The sequence below is a fragment of the Grampus griseus genome, assembly GCF_964374135.1.
Source record: "Grampus griseus genome assembly, chromosome: 7".
Lineage (NCBI taxonomy): Eukaryota > Metazoa > Chordata > Mammalia > Artiodactyla > Delphinidae > Grampus > Grampus griseus.
Window position 1 is genome coordinate 107,441,535 of NC_139001.1, and position 16,458 is coordinate 107,457,992.

Here is a 16,458-nt window from a genome sequence, read left to right on the forward strand (position 1 = left end):
GTACCATATTTCCTTACAGAAAGGAAGTTTATACCTAAAATATTTCAACTATAGTTTAATTAGTTGCAAGGACCTAACATCTACACTGTAAAAATTGACATTGAAGAAAAACAAAGAAAACTTGTTACATCACTTTTTAAAATCCATGTAATAGATTCTGAATATCATAGTAATTTGCTATCTATACATTTAAAATATAAATATGCTTTTCTTCATTAACAGTTAGAAATTTTAAATATCTTGATGCCTTTGAATTTGTATTTCTCTTCTACTTTCCACAGAGAATTTTAGCCTATTATCATGTGTCATGCCTAAAATTCTTTTATCTCAATACATAAAGAATGAGTTCACTCACCTTCTCAGAAAACTGAAATGGCTCTTCATTGCCCTAATGAAGGAAATCATTTTTTTTTGTTGTTTTAAACTAACAATGCTGGGATTGTCAATCAATATTTCCATCTTTGTTCCACGATACTTTTATTTATACACACTAGCACAAGTAGAATTTTCATTGAGTGACTTCCCTTGAGTTTTTTTTTAAGGTGTCTGTCTATAAAAGCCCTTCCATTTTTCCAGAATGCCTAGTCCCATGCTTTACAACATTTATTTTATTTCTGATTGCTGAAATTCTGTCGGCTTTCAAAGTTTCACTCAGATGCTTTCATATAGTCACAAAAACTTCCTTAGTCACACTGTAAAATTTGACTGGGAGGAATCTCATGACACATGACATTCTTCTGCACATTTTATCTACATACATGTATGGCTTATGTGTCCTACCTGACAATTAAGATTCTTGAAGACATAACACATATGCCAGTCACCTTTATATCCATCACAATGAGAGCATCATTATTTTACTTAATTCAATTAACAGGGATTTATCAAGATATAGGTAAATAAAGTATCAACTGAGTTCTCAATCAGTGAGGGATATTTTATCAGTTGAGTTGCCATAATAAAGCTGGTTTACAATAACCACAATATATCAAAGAATTAACACAACCTATGTTTATTTCTTTCACTCCTCAGTGTGTGCATTAGTTGGGGGTTAGCTGATCGAGGCTTGGTCCAGCAAAGCTTGGCTCCAGACTGCACATCATCTTTTGGTGTGCTTCGTGTGTCCTATCTGAGATCTGGGTTGAAAGGCAAACGATGATCCAAGGGTATGTCTCCTCATGGTGATGACAGAGCATGAGAGGGCTAACCCAACCACACAAGCACATCCCAAGCCTCTACTTGTGTTAAGTCTTGGTAATAATCTATCGGACAAAGCAAGTTGCATGGATTCATAAAGTAAAAGGCACTGTGGAATAACACCACCACTTGGCAAGGCTGTGAACGTATAACATTACAATGCAGTAATGAATTCGGACCAAGAACTCAATCTATCATGGCCGTTTTGAATATAAGCATGAATGAACGGCCAGTCCCTCCTTGCCTCTCTCTGACTGCTTCTCTCTCTTCCATCCTCCCTTCCTTCTTCCTTTCCTTCCTCTTGAAAAGGCACTTTCCCTGAAAAGACGATGATGTTCCTTAAAGAGATAAGAAAATGCAGTAGAGTGATAAATTATTTAGATAAAAATTGATGCAAATTGTTAAGATACAGAAAAGAAAATAAATGCTTGCTGAAGCAACAGAAGCGGAATTGTCTCAACTGGTCACATTGACTCTGACTGCACCTCAGACAATTTATTTGCCTTTAGAACTATTCCAGGCAGGCTGGCAGGAGCATAATGGCACTCGTCTCAGTTAGCAGGGCTTACACACACCCCTCTGCTGCCGTGGTCCGTCCTGGGGCTCTCAGGGCTGCAGCACCAGGCTTGTGAAAATGGAACAGCAAAGGCTGCTGGCTTCAGCTTAGTCCTCTACTGCCACCTGTGTGATGGCAGAGGCCAGCACACTGTTTTGGCAAGAGCAACGTGCTCTTCCAGCCCTGGATGCAGGATCTGGGGCGGCACCTGAGGAACAGAAGAGAGGGAGAGGGAGCATGGGTGAGACAGGGTACTAGAGTCCTAGAGAACAAGGCTCATTATCTCCCCACATTGCAAAACTTTCCTCTGTGAACAAATTCAGAAACGCTTTGATAGAGTGTAAGAGAAGGAGAAGCATTACAGGTTGGTCCAGCGTTTATCTAAAGAAGGAAAATGTCCTGAGGTCTTGGATGAATTCACACTGTGAAGAGACTTTGAGGGTATTCAAATAGTTCCATCAGAACAGAAAGCACAATTTTAGAAGTGAAAGTGCAGGCTCTTCCCTGGATCATTAATTCTAAATATTTATCTCTACCATATGCAGAATCAATAACAGAAAAGGAAACCAAGTCACAGAGAGGGTAAGTCATCTGGAAATATTAAATATCCTGGGCTTGGTAACTATAGGATAAAAATCAAAGTCTTTTAAGAGAGTTTTGGTTTCTAAACTGAATTTATGTTTGGAAAACAAATGTTTTGAATGTATTGGCTTAATTTAATCTTGCAAAACAAGCATCTATAATTATAGCAACTGTTGGTGAATTACTCTTTCAAGAAAGTTCTAATTTCAAATATTCTGTCTTGTCATCACCCATGTCAGACAATATGTTCTGATTTTGAAGTCAGGGGAACAATGTTGATTTTGCTAAATTAATAAGTCTATCTTTTGGGTAGAATATAGAATCTTTGTATAATGCAGATTCAGGGATCTAGGGAGGCATAAGCCTCCTAATCCAGGGGCAAAACAAATGATCATGTTCCTATAGGGTTTCAAGAAACCCAGGGAGGACTTCTGAGTCACAAACACCTCACCACTATAGGAATGACCCATAATAAGAAGTGATATATACACAGTCAGTTTAAAAGGATTCAACTCACATCCTAATATATATTCTTGAGAGTGCATTTTTTATTTGTTTATTTCATTTTTCTAGGGGTTGAATAGCGTGCAATCATTGGAGTAAAAGTTAAAAAAAAATGTTTCAAAGAGCCACAGATAGAAAATGCTGGAGCCTGAAGTTTCGCACTGGAACACGACAGTTTGACATGAGAAGGTGAGTCTGCCACATCATGACAGGCTGTGCTGGTTTGTGTGTGGGCCACCAGGTGTACTTGGCCTTGTACAAGCATGCCCAAATTAATGCAACAGGAATGAAATTAATGCAATACACAGTTTTTGTTTATTTGTTTAAAGGTAGTGGTTGGAAACATGCTGTGGATTCAATCAGCCTGGGCTACAGTCCAAACCCTGTCAAATACCTTCCACTTAATCTCTGAGACGCAGCTTCCTCATATCTAAAATAAGGCTAATACTAGTTGGTTAGTTATAGGGTTTTGCCATGAGAACTAAGCTGCCTCTTGCATGGGCCCTTCTGACTCCAAATAATCAATTAATAAAAACTATTTTATATTACATAAAATATTTATATAAAAAGCCAAAGGTGCTAGTGGAATTCAGGTACTATTCTCTCTCTGCTGGAAGCAGAATAAACATCCATGTAAACATCAGTGATAATAAGACTAAAGTAGGGAATATACTACAAGAAATTCCATGGAGTTAGCAAGCCATCTTAATATTGTGGATAAGGTTACAAAGCATAGTTTGTCATTTACAGTTTGTGCAATACTTGTTGTAGTTCCCTAACTTCTCTGGGAATTGCTTTCTTTGTATTTTGTTTGTTTTTTTTTTTAAATTGAAGTATAGTCGATTTACAATGTCTTGTTAATTCCAGGTGTACAACAAAGTGATTCAATTATATATATATATATATATATATATATATATATATATAATTTTTCAGATTATTTTCCCCTATAGGTAACTAAAAAATATTGGGTATAGTTCCCTGTGCTATACAGTAGGCCCTTGTTGGTTATCTATTTTATATATAGTAGTGTGTATATGTTAATCCCAAACTCCTAACTTATCCCTCACCCCCTTTCCCCTTTGGTAACCATTAATTTGTTTTCTATGTCTGTGAGTCTGTTTCTGTTTTGTAAATAAGTCCATTTGTATCATTTTTTTTTAGATTCCACATATAAGTGATATCATATGATATTTGTCTTTCTCTGTCTGATTTATTTCACATAGCATGATAAGCTCTAGGTCCATCTACATTGCTGCAAATGGCATTATTTCATTCTTTTTATGGTTGAGTAATATCCCATTGTATATATGTATCACATCTTCTTTATCCATTCATCTATTGATGGATACTTAGGTTGCTTCCATGCCTTGGCTATTGTAAATAGTGCTGCAATAAACAAATATCATAGAATTATTGTATCATAATAAGTGAACAAGTTAAAGCAACTTTTAAACCAGAAAAATATTACAAATTGAAATTTTCTCAGAAGAAAAAAGTAAGAAAACGGGAGACATCTTAATATCTACTTATAGAAGGTGGGATTTCAGCTAGATCTTGAAGAAAGGAAAGTTTTCAAATGGCAGTTGACAGAGAGGAAAGGAGCTGGCACTCCAGCAGAAAACAGCCCCCTGCAAAACCAAATAATTATCCACGTCCACATTTTTTTAAAAATAATTATTTATTTATTTACTTGGCTGTGCTGGGTCTTAGTTGTGGCATGCGGGATCTTCACTGCTGCATGCGGGATCTTTAGTTGCATCATGCAAACTCTTAGTTGTGGCACATGGGATCTAGTTCCCTGACCAGGGATGGAACCCAGGGCCCTTGTATTGGGAGCACAGTCTTACCCACTGGATCACCAGGGAAGTCCCTCCACCTCCAAATATTAATACTGATGAGTTTGAGAAAACATTCTACAGACAGATGAGCCACTGGCATAGCAGACGTGGAAGCTCAGTCAGGAAATGTTGGTGGATAATGAATGCCAGGATAGGGAACTGGGACTTTTGTGTACAGTGAGAAAGTCAAGAAATTTGCTTGTCAAAAAGTGATGAATTTTGCATGGTAATGAAAGACAATCATTATGGATATAATCATGTGGATATAATTTAACAAATCACTCTTATGCAATTGTTATAGCAGACTAAATATAAAGATAAATTAGATACAAAATAAATTTTAGTTGATTCACTGCATGTCTGTAACGTTTTCTCACTTATAGTGGGTCTCAAACAGTCTTTCTCATCACCCGCATTTCCAGCGAGATTTCATTATACATTCCGAGTAGACACAGGAGGGGTTGAAGTTATTTATCCCCTTGGTTTAGACCAAATGGCAGGGTTACTTGTTTTATCCAAAGGAATGTGAGCAGAGTGAGGCATGCCTGTTCAAGAGAAAGGATGTAAGAACTGTTACATAATTCACTCTATCTCTTGTCATGGCATAGATGGGTATGTTTTCCAGATGTTTCAGATAAGAGAGAGTGGAGCTTCCTAACTAATACAAGACATGCCTTGTTCTATCTTACTGGACCATTAAATACGTGGGAAATGGGGTCAGTCATCTTTCTCTCTGGATTTTAGTCTCCATACATTTAAAATGAAGAGTTTAAGATAAATAATTTTTGATATTTCCTTTAGCTCCAACTTTCTAAAATCGATATTAACAATGAGAAGACAGTCTTTTTTCAACTTTTTTACCTAAACCCTTGGTTTTATGTAGGCATACTGTTGGAATGGAGATTAAATATCCAATTACTCAAACAATTTAGAGCATTAGTGTCAGATCACATCTTCAATTTCCCTGAGGTATTATTGCTCCACTATGAGTAGACATATCATTAGAAAGGTTAGAAGATGGGAAAGATTTAATTGCCAAGGAAAACTGAAATGTTTAGGGCTGCGATATAATTTGGCTTGTGTAATCCAGATACCTGAAGAGCAGGTGAATAATTCTTCCACATATGAAGAAAATAAATTCCAAATAGGCTAAAGGACTCAGCCAGGGTTGCCAGTCTGTAAAGGATGAGTCATAATCTGTATCCCAGCTCCTGTGCACTGAAGTGACTTGATAACTTCACAGAACGGTCTATGTTACTCTAGTAAATATCTCACCTCAGATTTATTTGTATTCAATATCTTTTATGCACGTTTAATCTCTTTCCACTTTATTGCACACTCCAGAATAAAAAAAACAGGGCCTGCATTTCCTCTCATTCTGTGTTTTTATTAATAGTAATAGTATTATTAAACATTTTATTTTGAGATAATTGTAGATACCTCTGCAATTGTCCAAAATAATATAGACAGATCACGCGTTCCTTTTAAGAAGTTTACCCAGTGATAATTTTTAAGCTATAGTATAACATGATAATTAGATTATTGATGTTAATAGTCATAATACAGAACTGTTCCACAACCAAAAGGCTTATTCATGTGGCCCTTTTATAGCCATACCCACTTCTCCTGCCCTTTGTCTCCTTAACTCCTGACAATCACCAACTTGTTCTCCTGTTCTACTATTTTATTATTTCAAGAATTTTGTATAAATGAATCATATGAGATGTGCATTTGGGGACTGGCTTTTTTCACTCTCATTAATTCCTTGGAGAGTATAGTTGATTATCAGTGTTGTGTTAGTTTCAGGTGTACAGCAAAGTGATTCAGTTATACATATAAATGTATTGATTCTTTTTCAAATTCTTTACCCATTTAGGTTGTTATGTAACATGGAGCAGAGCTCCCTGTGCTGTACAGTAGGTCCTTGTTGGTTATCCATTTTAAAAATAGCGGTGTGTACATGTCAATCCCAAACTCCCGAACCATCCTCCCCCCTACCCTTCCCCCCGGTAACCATAAGTTTGTTCTCTAAGTCTGTGAGTCTGTTTCTGTGTTTTATAAGATACTGCAACCTGAGAAGTTGTACCATTTTACATTTCTACCAATAATGTATGAATGAGACAGTTTCTATGCACAATCATCAGCATTTGGTGTTATATTTTTCATTTTAGCGTATGTGATAATTATGTAGTGATTCCTCATGGTTATTGTAATTTGCATTTCCCTAATGACTAATAATATTACACATATTTTCACATGTTTATTTGCCACTGAAATATTTGTTCATACATTTTACCCATTATCTAATGAAATCCTTTTTTAATTGAGTCAAGTTTTTACATATTCCAGAGATTAGTCTTTCATTGGATATGTGGTTTGCAAATGTTTTCTCTCCATCTGTAGCTTGTCTTTTCATCCTCTTAACAAGGTCTTTCACTGGGCAAAAGTTTTTAATTTAGATGAAGTCCAGTTTAAGGGCTCATGCTTTTGCTGTCAAATCTAAGAAATATTTTCCTAGTCCTAGATTCTGAAGATTTTCCCCCATTTTTTTTTCTTTTTCTAAAAGTTCATAGTTTCCCATTTTACATTAAAGTCCATGATGTGATTAGAGTTAGTTTTCACACAGGTAAGATGTTTAGGTCAAGGTTTATTTATTGAAACGACTGTACTTCCTCCACTGTATTGCTTTTGCATCTTTGTCAAAAATCAGTTGTTTTAAAATTAGATAGTAGTGATGATTGCAAACTCTGTGAATATAATGAAAACCACCTAATTGTAAAGTTTAAAGGGTGAATTTATGGTATATAAATTAAATTTCATTAAAGCTGTTATGAAAAGTTCATGTGAAAAATGCACTGTGCTTATCAGTGTGGGTATATTTCTGGGTTCTCTATTCTGTTCCATTAATCTATGTGTCCTCACCTTTGCCAGTACCACACTGCCCTGGCTACTGAAGCAATACAATAAGGCTTAATTTTATATGGAGTAAATCTTCATTTTACTCTTCTTTCTCAAGATTGATTAGTTCTTCCTGTAAATTTTAGAATAAGCTTGTTGATGCCTCCAAAGCACCTTAATGTAATTTGATTTTAATTGTGTTTAATTGTGGCAAGAACACAACATGAGGTCTACCATTTTAACAATATTTTAAGTGTACAATCTATTATTGTAGACTATAATTATAATGTTGCAGAGCAAATCCCTAGAGCTTAATCATCTTGCTTGACTGTAACTTTATTCTTGATTAGCAACTCCCCATTTTTACCTCCCCCCAGCCCCTGGCAAACACCATTCCACTCTTTGATTCTATGAATTTGATGATTTTAGATACTTCATAAAAGTAGAATCATACAGTATTTGTCTCCTGTGCCTGACTTATTTCACATAGCGTAGTATCCTGAAGGTTCATCCAATTTGTCACATTATCCAGAATTACCTTGTTTTTAAAGGCTGAATAGTATTCTATTGTACGTATATGCCACATTTTCTTTACCCATTCATCTGTCTACGGACATTTAATTTGTTTCCACATTTGGGTTATGGTGAATTGTGCTGCAATGAACAAAGGAGTGACAATATCTCTTTAAGACCCTGGTTTCAATTAGTTTAGATAAATACACAGAGAGGGATTGCTAGATCATAGGGTAGTTCAACTTTTAAGTTTTGGGGGAAATTTCATACTGTTTTCCATAGCAGCTTCACCATTTTGCACAACCATTAACATGGGCAAGGGCTCCAATTTCTCCACATCATCACCACCACTTGTCTTTTGTTGTTTTTATTGTAGTTATTTTGATAATAGATATCCTTACAGGTATGAGGTGATATCTCATCGTAGTTTTGATTCACATTTCCCTGATGATTAGTTACATTGAAAACTACATGTCTTCTTTGGACAGATGTCTATGTCTATGCAAGTCCTTAGTCCTTTTCTACATTGCATTATTAGGTTTTTATTTGCTACTGAGTTGTAAGAGTTTCTTATGTTTTGGAGATTAACCTCTTCTTAGATATATGGTTTGTATATATATTTTCCCATTCTGTTGGTTGCCTTTTTACTCTGGTGATTGTTTTCTTTGCTGTGCAGAAGCTCTTTAGTTTGGTAAATCTTACTTATCTATTTTTGTTTCTGTTGCCTGTGTTGTTGGTGTCATAGCCATAAAATTATTGCCAAGGCCAATGTCATAAATCTTTCCCCCATGTTTTCTTCTAGGAGTTTTACAGTTTCAGATCATGCATTTAAGTCTAATCAATTTTGAATTGAATTCGTATATAGTGTAAGACAAGGGTCCAACTTCATAATTCTGCATCTGGATATCTAGATTTACCAACACCACTTATTGAAGAAACTACTCATTTTCCATTGTTTATTCCAGTGGTCCCCAACCTTTCTGGCCCCAGGGACCAGTTTCGTGGAAGACAATTTTTCCACGGATGGGATGGGGGATGGTTCAGGTGGAGCAATGGGGAGCAGCAGATGAAGCTTTGCTCACTTACTGACAACTCACCTCCTACTGTGCAGCCCAGTTCCTAACAGGCCACAGACCAGTACGAGTCCACAGCCTGGAGGCTGGGGACCACTGGTTTATTCTTTGCACCCTTGTTAAAGATCAGTGGAATGCATAATAAAAGTGTGGATTTATTTCCTGAACTCTCTATTACATTTTATTTGTCTATATGCCTGTCTTTATGCAGTACCATATTGCTTTGATTATTTTAGCTTTCTAATGTATTTCAAAATCAGGAAGTGTAATTGCTTCCAGCTTTCCTCTTCTTTTTCAAAGTTGATTTAATAATTTGTGGTCTTTTGTGGTTTCATATGAATTTTATAATTGGTCTTTCCATTTCTGTAAAAAAATACCTACCATTAGGATTTTGATAGAAACTGTATTGAATCTGAGGATCATACTAAGCAATATGGACATTTTAACCATAATAAGTCTTCCAATGCATAAACACAGGATGTCTTTGCATTTGTTTGTGTCTTTTTAAATTTCTTTCATCAAGATTTGTACTTTTCAGTACATCGGTCTTTCACTTTTTTAGTTAAGTTTATTCCTGAATGTTTTGTTCTTTTTGATGCTGTTGTAAAGGAGATTGCTTTCCTAATTTACTTTTCAGTTACTTTGTTGTTACTATATAAAATGCAACTGATCTTTGTATATTGGTTTTGTATCCTACAGTGTTACTGAATTTGTGTTTTGTTCTAATTGTGTTTTTTTATGGGTATCTAGGATCTCTCTTCCTTTCTGCTTTGGATGTTTATTTATTTATTTACACCTAACTGCTCTGATTAGGACTTCTAGTGCTGTATTGAACAGAAGTGGTGGGATTGGGTATTCTTGCATGGTTCCTGATCTTCAAGGAAAGGCTTTCAGTTTTTTCACACTTGAGTATGATGTTAGCTGTGAGACTTTCCTATATGACCTTTATTATGTTGACATACTATCTTTCTATACCTAATTTGTTGAAAAAATCTTTTTATAAAATGAAAGAATAGATATTACAATTTATGACACAGAAATTCAAAGAATCATACTGGACTATCTGGAACAATTATATGTCAAAAAACTGGATAACCTAGAAGAAATGGGTAAATTCCTAGAAACATACAACCTACAAAGACCAAATCATGAAAACATAGAAAATCTAAACAGAACTATAACTAGTATGGAAATTGAATCTGTAATCCAAAACCTCCCATCAAAGAGAAGCCTAGGACCAGATAGTTTTACTGGTGAATTCTACCAAACATTTAAAGAAAAATTAATTCCAAGTTTCTCAAACTCTTCCAAAGAATTGGAAAGGAAAGAACAATTCCAAACTCATTTTATGAAGCCAGCATTACATTGATTTAAAAGCCTGACAATGAACCACAAAGAAAAGCTACAGACCAATGTCCCTGATGAATATGGATGCAAAAATCCTCAAAAAAATATTAGCAAACTGAATTCAATGATACATTATAAGGATCATATCCAAATTCATGTGGAATTTATCACTGGGACACAACTATATTTCAACATATGAAAATAAATTAATGTGATACATCATATTAATAGAATGAAGGATAAAAACCAGGTGATCAACTCATTAGATGCAGAAAAATGTTTGGCAAAATTCAACATATTTTCTTGATAATAGTTAAAAAAATACTTGCAATAGTTTTAACCCTATAATTCAATTTGAGGAGAATTGACATCTTTATAATGTTGAGATTTGCAATCCATGAACACAACGTTTCCACTTATTTAGCTCTTCTTTTGTTTCTTTTTTTTCAGCCTTTAATGATGTTCAGTATACAGTTTCTGTATATGTGTTTTTAAATGTATACCTATGTATATCATTTTCTTTGGAGGAATTGTATATGGTATTGCATCTTTATTTTGGTTTCCTTATATCCATCGCTAGCTTAGCTTAGCTGGGAGGAGGAGGGGGAGATGAATCCATTTCAACTTGTCCAGACCAGGATTCACTCTGTGCTTTGTTATAAAAATTAAAATATATTGCCTAATGAGAGTGATATCTATGAAGAGTATAGATAATATCAAAAAAGTAACTATTTTTAGGAATAATGACACAAATTCTTCATCAGTTCATATCAAATTTATCTTTCATATTCCTTTCATATCAAATGTTGGTATATTTTTATGTATATTTTATATTTCTAGCTACACATGATGTGGGGTCTTATATTTCTGTCCTATATTAATTTAGTTCTTATGCTTATAAAGAAGTGAATCCATGGGTGTAAATAAACACTGCTTCACTGAGTAGTACTATCAAGGGAAGTCTGTTTTCCTTTGATGCTTTAATGCCATTTTGAGAAAAATAATGCTGGGAGAATAATCTCCTCTCCTCATCCCTGTTTCCCAGGCAGCAAGGTCCATTTCCATTCACTGTACTTTCAAGCTTAAGTTACCTGTTATCTTCCCCGAGAAAACTGAGAAATAAAGCCATTTGAGATTAGAAAAGTAAATGTGCTCAGTATCAAGAACTTCTTCCTGCTGCTGGGTCCTGCATTTAATTTATCTCTCTTCTGGGTCCCTACAATCTATCTATCTCTTCATCAGTTGTGGATGAGTCTTTCACTCATTTTCACTGGCTTTTCTTTCACTAGCTTTACCTGTCACTAAGCTCCATTATCTTTGGAAGATTTCCCCTTGGCTACCTTGTTACACTAACTTGCCACTGAGTAGATATGTTTAGGGGTTAACCAAAGAATATATTAGATGGAGTTTGTAGAATTTCAAAAATTGCTTCAAGGCCACAGCTGTCATCTTTGTTCATACTGAGTGTAACTGAAACTCCTCTGCTATTTCCACAAACCTTAGTGTTTCATTTCCACTTTCAAAGCCATACATTAAAATCAACATTCCCCGGGTTGGTTAGAGAAGATGACAACAAAGCTACATGAATTTTATGATATCAACATAGGCACTTGCAGATGGAAAATGTAAGGTATCTGGAGCCTTACCTTTTGGGAACTTGCCTTCCTTCTCATTCTTCTCTTTACTTTTAAAGCAAAATCATTTCCTCTGACATTCTTTGCTTTGTGTTTTGGCAATGTTGTATTCTTTAATATTGACTTCTTGATAAATTACAATATTATTTGGTCCTTCCGATTCCTCCATTGTGATATAAATGTTTATTCAGTCATGTTTTTCTCCTTGCACCTGGTATTGTTGGCAGAGTTTTATGTCTTTTCTTACAATCAAGTTACCTAGCCTAGTAATCTGATGACTCCCTCACACATATGAAACCATAGGAGATTTAGTCTCATGCTGCTTTTGTTAAACAATGAGTGTTTGAAATGCTATCTCGAAAGCTGTGCAGGATGTCGAAGTCCTTGCTGTTCTTTCCAGACCCTGACTCCATACTGCTTCACACAAACTCATTTTGCTTATTATGTTTTCCTTCTGGTAATGTGCTACAGGCACAATTCTCTAATGGTAAGTCTTTTACAATGTCTTAAAAGTAAAGCAGGGCTTCCCTGGTGGCGCAGTGGTTGAGAGTCCGCCTGCCAATGCAGGGGACACGGGTTCGTGCGTGCCCCGGTCCGGGAAGATCCCACATGCTGCAGAGTGGCTGGGCCCGTGAGCCATGGCCGCTGAGCCTGCGCATCCAGAGCCTGTGCTCTGCAACGGGAGAGGCCACAACAGTGAGAGGCCCGCATACCGCCAAAAAAATAAAAATAAAAATAAATAAAGTTCTTTCCAACAGACAATAGGATGACTTCTTTTAGTGACAAGCAACATCTGATATTTACCAGTGGTGTGATGAAATTCTCACATCATAGGTCATGAGGGTTTAGAAACATCACAACAGGTACATATATGCAATGGAATATTACTCACACCACTGGTAAATATCAGGAATGAAATTGGGTCATTTGTAGAGAGGTGGATGGACCTAGAGTCTGTCATACAGAGTGAAGTAAGCCAGAAAGAGTAAAACAAATATAGTATATTAACACATATATGTGGAATCTAGAAAAATGTTACAGAAGAACCAGTTAGCAAGGCAGAAATAGAGACACAGATGTAGAGAATAAACGTATGGACAAAAAGGAGGAAAAGTGGGTGAGTGGTCGTGATGTGATGAATTGGGAGACTGGAATTGACATATATACACTAATATGTATAAAATAGATAACTAATAAGAAGCTGCTGTATAGCACAGAGAACTCCACTTCACTGTATTGTAGAAACTAATACAACATTGTAAAACAACTATACCCCAATAAAAAAAATTTTTAAAAAATCACAAAAATTCTTCGAGATTTTATATGTACTAGACAATTGTCTTAGCATGACAAAAATGCACTTTCTAGGTTATTATTATTATATAATAATAAATATAATTATTATTTAGTTTATTATCTTGATTTCAGACAAGACAATGAGAATTATATTCATGTATGGTTTAGAGAAGGATACACAAGAAGCATGTATCAGGGCTCACCAGCTCACCAGTCTTTACCAATCCACCTAAGTAAACTGGTTTTTTAATCTGTTTTTAACCTGGTAAATCTGGTTTTAAAATCAGGGAGGTTGAGAGGTACATACACATGACTGTACGTGCATGTGCGCACATGCACGCACATATGGAACTTATGTTAATATAAGCATACAAAGAAAGAACAAGTCCTCACGACATTATATTTTTTCCATAAACAAGTTTTTAGAGAATTTTAATACTTATAGGGTCGTAGATTATCCAGTTCGAAACTCTCATTTTGTAAATGAGAAAACTGAGACCCAATTTGAATAAATAACATTCCTAAAGTCACACAGTGTATTCAAACCTGAATTCACTTAAGAATTTACCTAATACTGATTGTTCTCCCTGCCCGGCCTTCAGTCTTTTTCCCTCAATGCTGCTGTTACAGATCAGACTGATGTTTCTAAAAAATAAATATATACATATATACACACACACACACACACACACACAGAGGGACAGAGAGAGAGAGAGAGGGAGAGATTGTGTGAAAACCTTCTGGTGTCCACCTTTGCCTATAAATTTCAAATTGTTTAGCACAGTCTATAAGGCTGTCTGTTATCTCCTGCTCTGTGAAACACTTTCAACCATGCCTCTCCTTTTGCACCAGTTCTATTTCCTTACATTTTGGCTGTAAATCAGGATTTCTGAGCCTTGGCACACTTACCATTTTTACCAGATCACCCTTTGTTCTGGGAAAGAGGTCTATCCCATTCATTGTAAGTTGCTTAGCAGCATCTGTGGCCTCTACTCACTAGCTGCCAGTAGCAACCCTGCACTCAACCCCAGTTGTAACAATCAAAAATGTCTCCAGAGATTGCAACTGTCCCCTGGGGGAGGGGGCAAGTTCCCTCCCTCCATTTTAGAAACACTGCTTTGAGACAGTAAACCATGGATTGGAACAATTTACAACTTTTAGAAACCTGAGAATGTTGTCAACCAGAATCCCATTATTCATTCTGCTCCTGCAAGGGACACCTTTGACTGTCTTGCTCTACTTTTAAACAACAACTCCTATTTCAAGATTTCACATCAACAACAACCTCCTTCATGGAATTTCTTTTAGGATAATTTCCTTAGGAAGGATTTCCCTTTTTTGAGGAATCAGGATAACTGGTGTGAATTTCTAACATGGAATCCTTGACACTTCATTGTGCTCCTTAGTAAATGTGTGCATCTCACTTATGAAATGTGAACCAATTGAGGGCAGAGACCACTCAGATCCATCTTTAATGTCTCATCCAGTCTTTCCACATATTCAATTTCAAAGCATTTTCTCTGATTGGGCAAGTCAGTGAGTGAGTAAGTTAATGGATGAATAAACAAATCAGTGAGTGGATAAATAAATGTCCCACGTAGCTAAACTGATTTATATAAACTCAGGTTGTGTTAAACAAAATGTTCTTACCAAATTGTCAACTAAATCAGAACCTAATAGGTTATGTAAAAATTAATCATGAAAGTGACTCACAAATCTAACAGGAAAAAATAAAAAAGGATTCTGTCACCCTTTGAAGGTATAGTGACATTCTCTTCTGCTCCAACTCAATCTGACACATATGCTATATTCTCATTTAATTAGTTGTCAAAAAAGGTTTTATGAAAGCTATAATGTAAGCAGTGCAAGCAATGGCTTTGCCAGAAGGATTTTCCTGCAAAAGGAAAGCATACATTTCGAACTCTACACCACTTATCACATCTTTACATATACAAAAGATAATGAAGGGCTTAGTATGCAAAATAGCCATATCATTCATTATAACCTTCCATTACTTTGATTAACCCAACCCAAGTCCCATCTCAATAACTTTGGGACAATTTTCAATATCTTAATAAATATTTTATTTTTACTAATAATACTCAATATATTATTCAGATATTTATGGGGTGTGGGGTTGCAAATATCTTTTTCTTCTCTCTGCTCACATATATTTATTGTTTCATTTATGTGTTGGTCTTAAATAAAACACATGTCAACCTTACAGACTAAAGACAATTAAATGTAGAAATACGTTTTGGTTAAGCTGACATTGTTTAGCCAGCTACCATTTATGTGCAAGAAAAAACTTTCAAATTTCCTATGGAATGATCAAAGAAACATGGCTATTTTTTTATAAATACATAAGAAAAATAGAAACAATACACTCTTTCCCAGGCTTTATGTACATTTGACTTGTTAATCTACTAACTTTTTTTTCAAGCAAGGAGTGTTGGATTAGGGTACGCAGAGGATTTATTGTGCTTGCGTATAAGTGTATGGAAATAAAGTCACATATATATCACATGTATATTTATATGTAGAGAGAAGTGAAGCAAGTAAAATATAATCATTGAAATACATTGGAATAATTATCAATATTAGTTACAGAGGAAACTAACTTATGAAGAAGAAAGGTCAGTAAATGAAATGTATTAATTTCTTAAACTTGTTGACATTAATTTCCCATGCTATTTAACAATCGTTATTCGAAAGTGATGTGATTGATGTCTTAACAGTGTCTGTAGATGGTGTTATTTCAAAGGCCATTCTGCAGCCCTTTATACAATAACAGACAGTATTCTTCATACAGTAACAGACACACTATGGGTTCTAAGTATGCAAGTCATAATTATTCTCTTTGGTCTGAATTTTATAGTATTTTATTTCTGTGCAGACTCCACTCTTAGACTCTGTCATACTCACAAGGGTTCTGTGACATGGATAATAAAATGGCAAAAAACTTCTACCAAGACATACATACAAGGTGTTCACAGAGGTGTCCACCCAAAAACTCA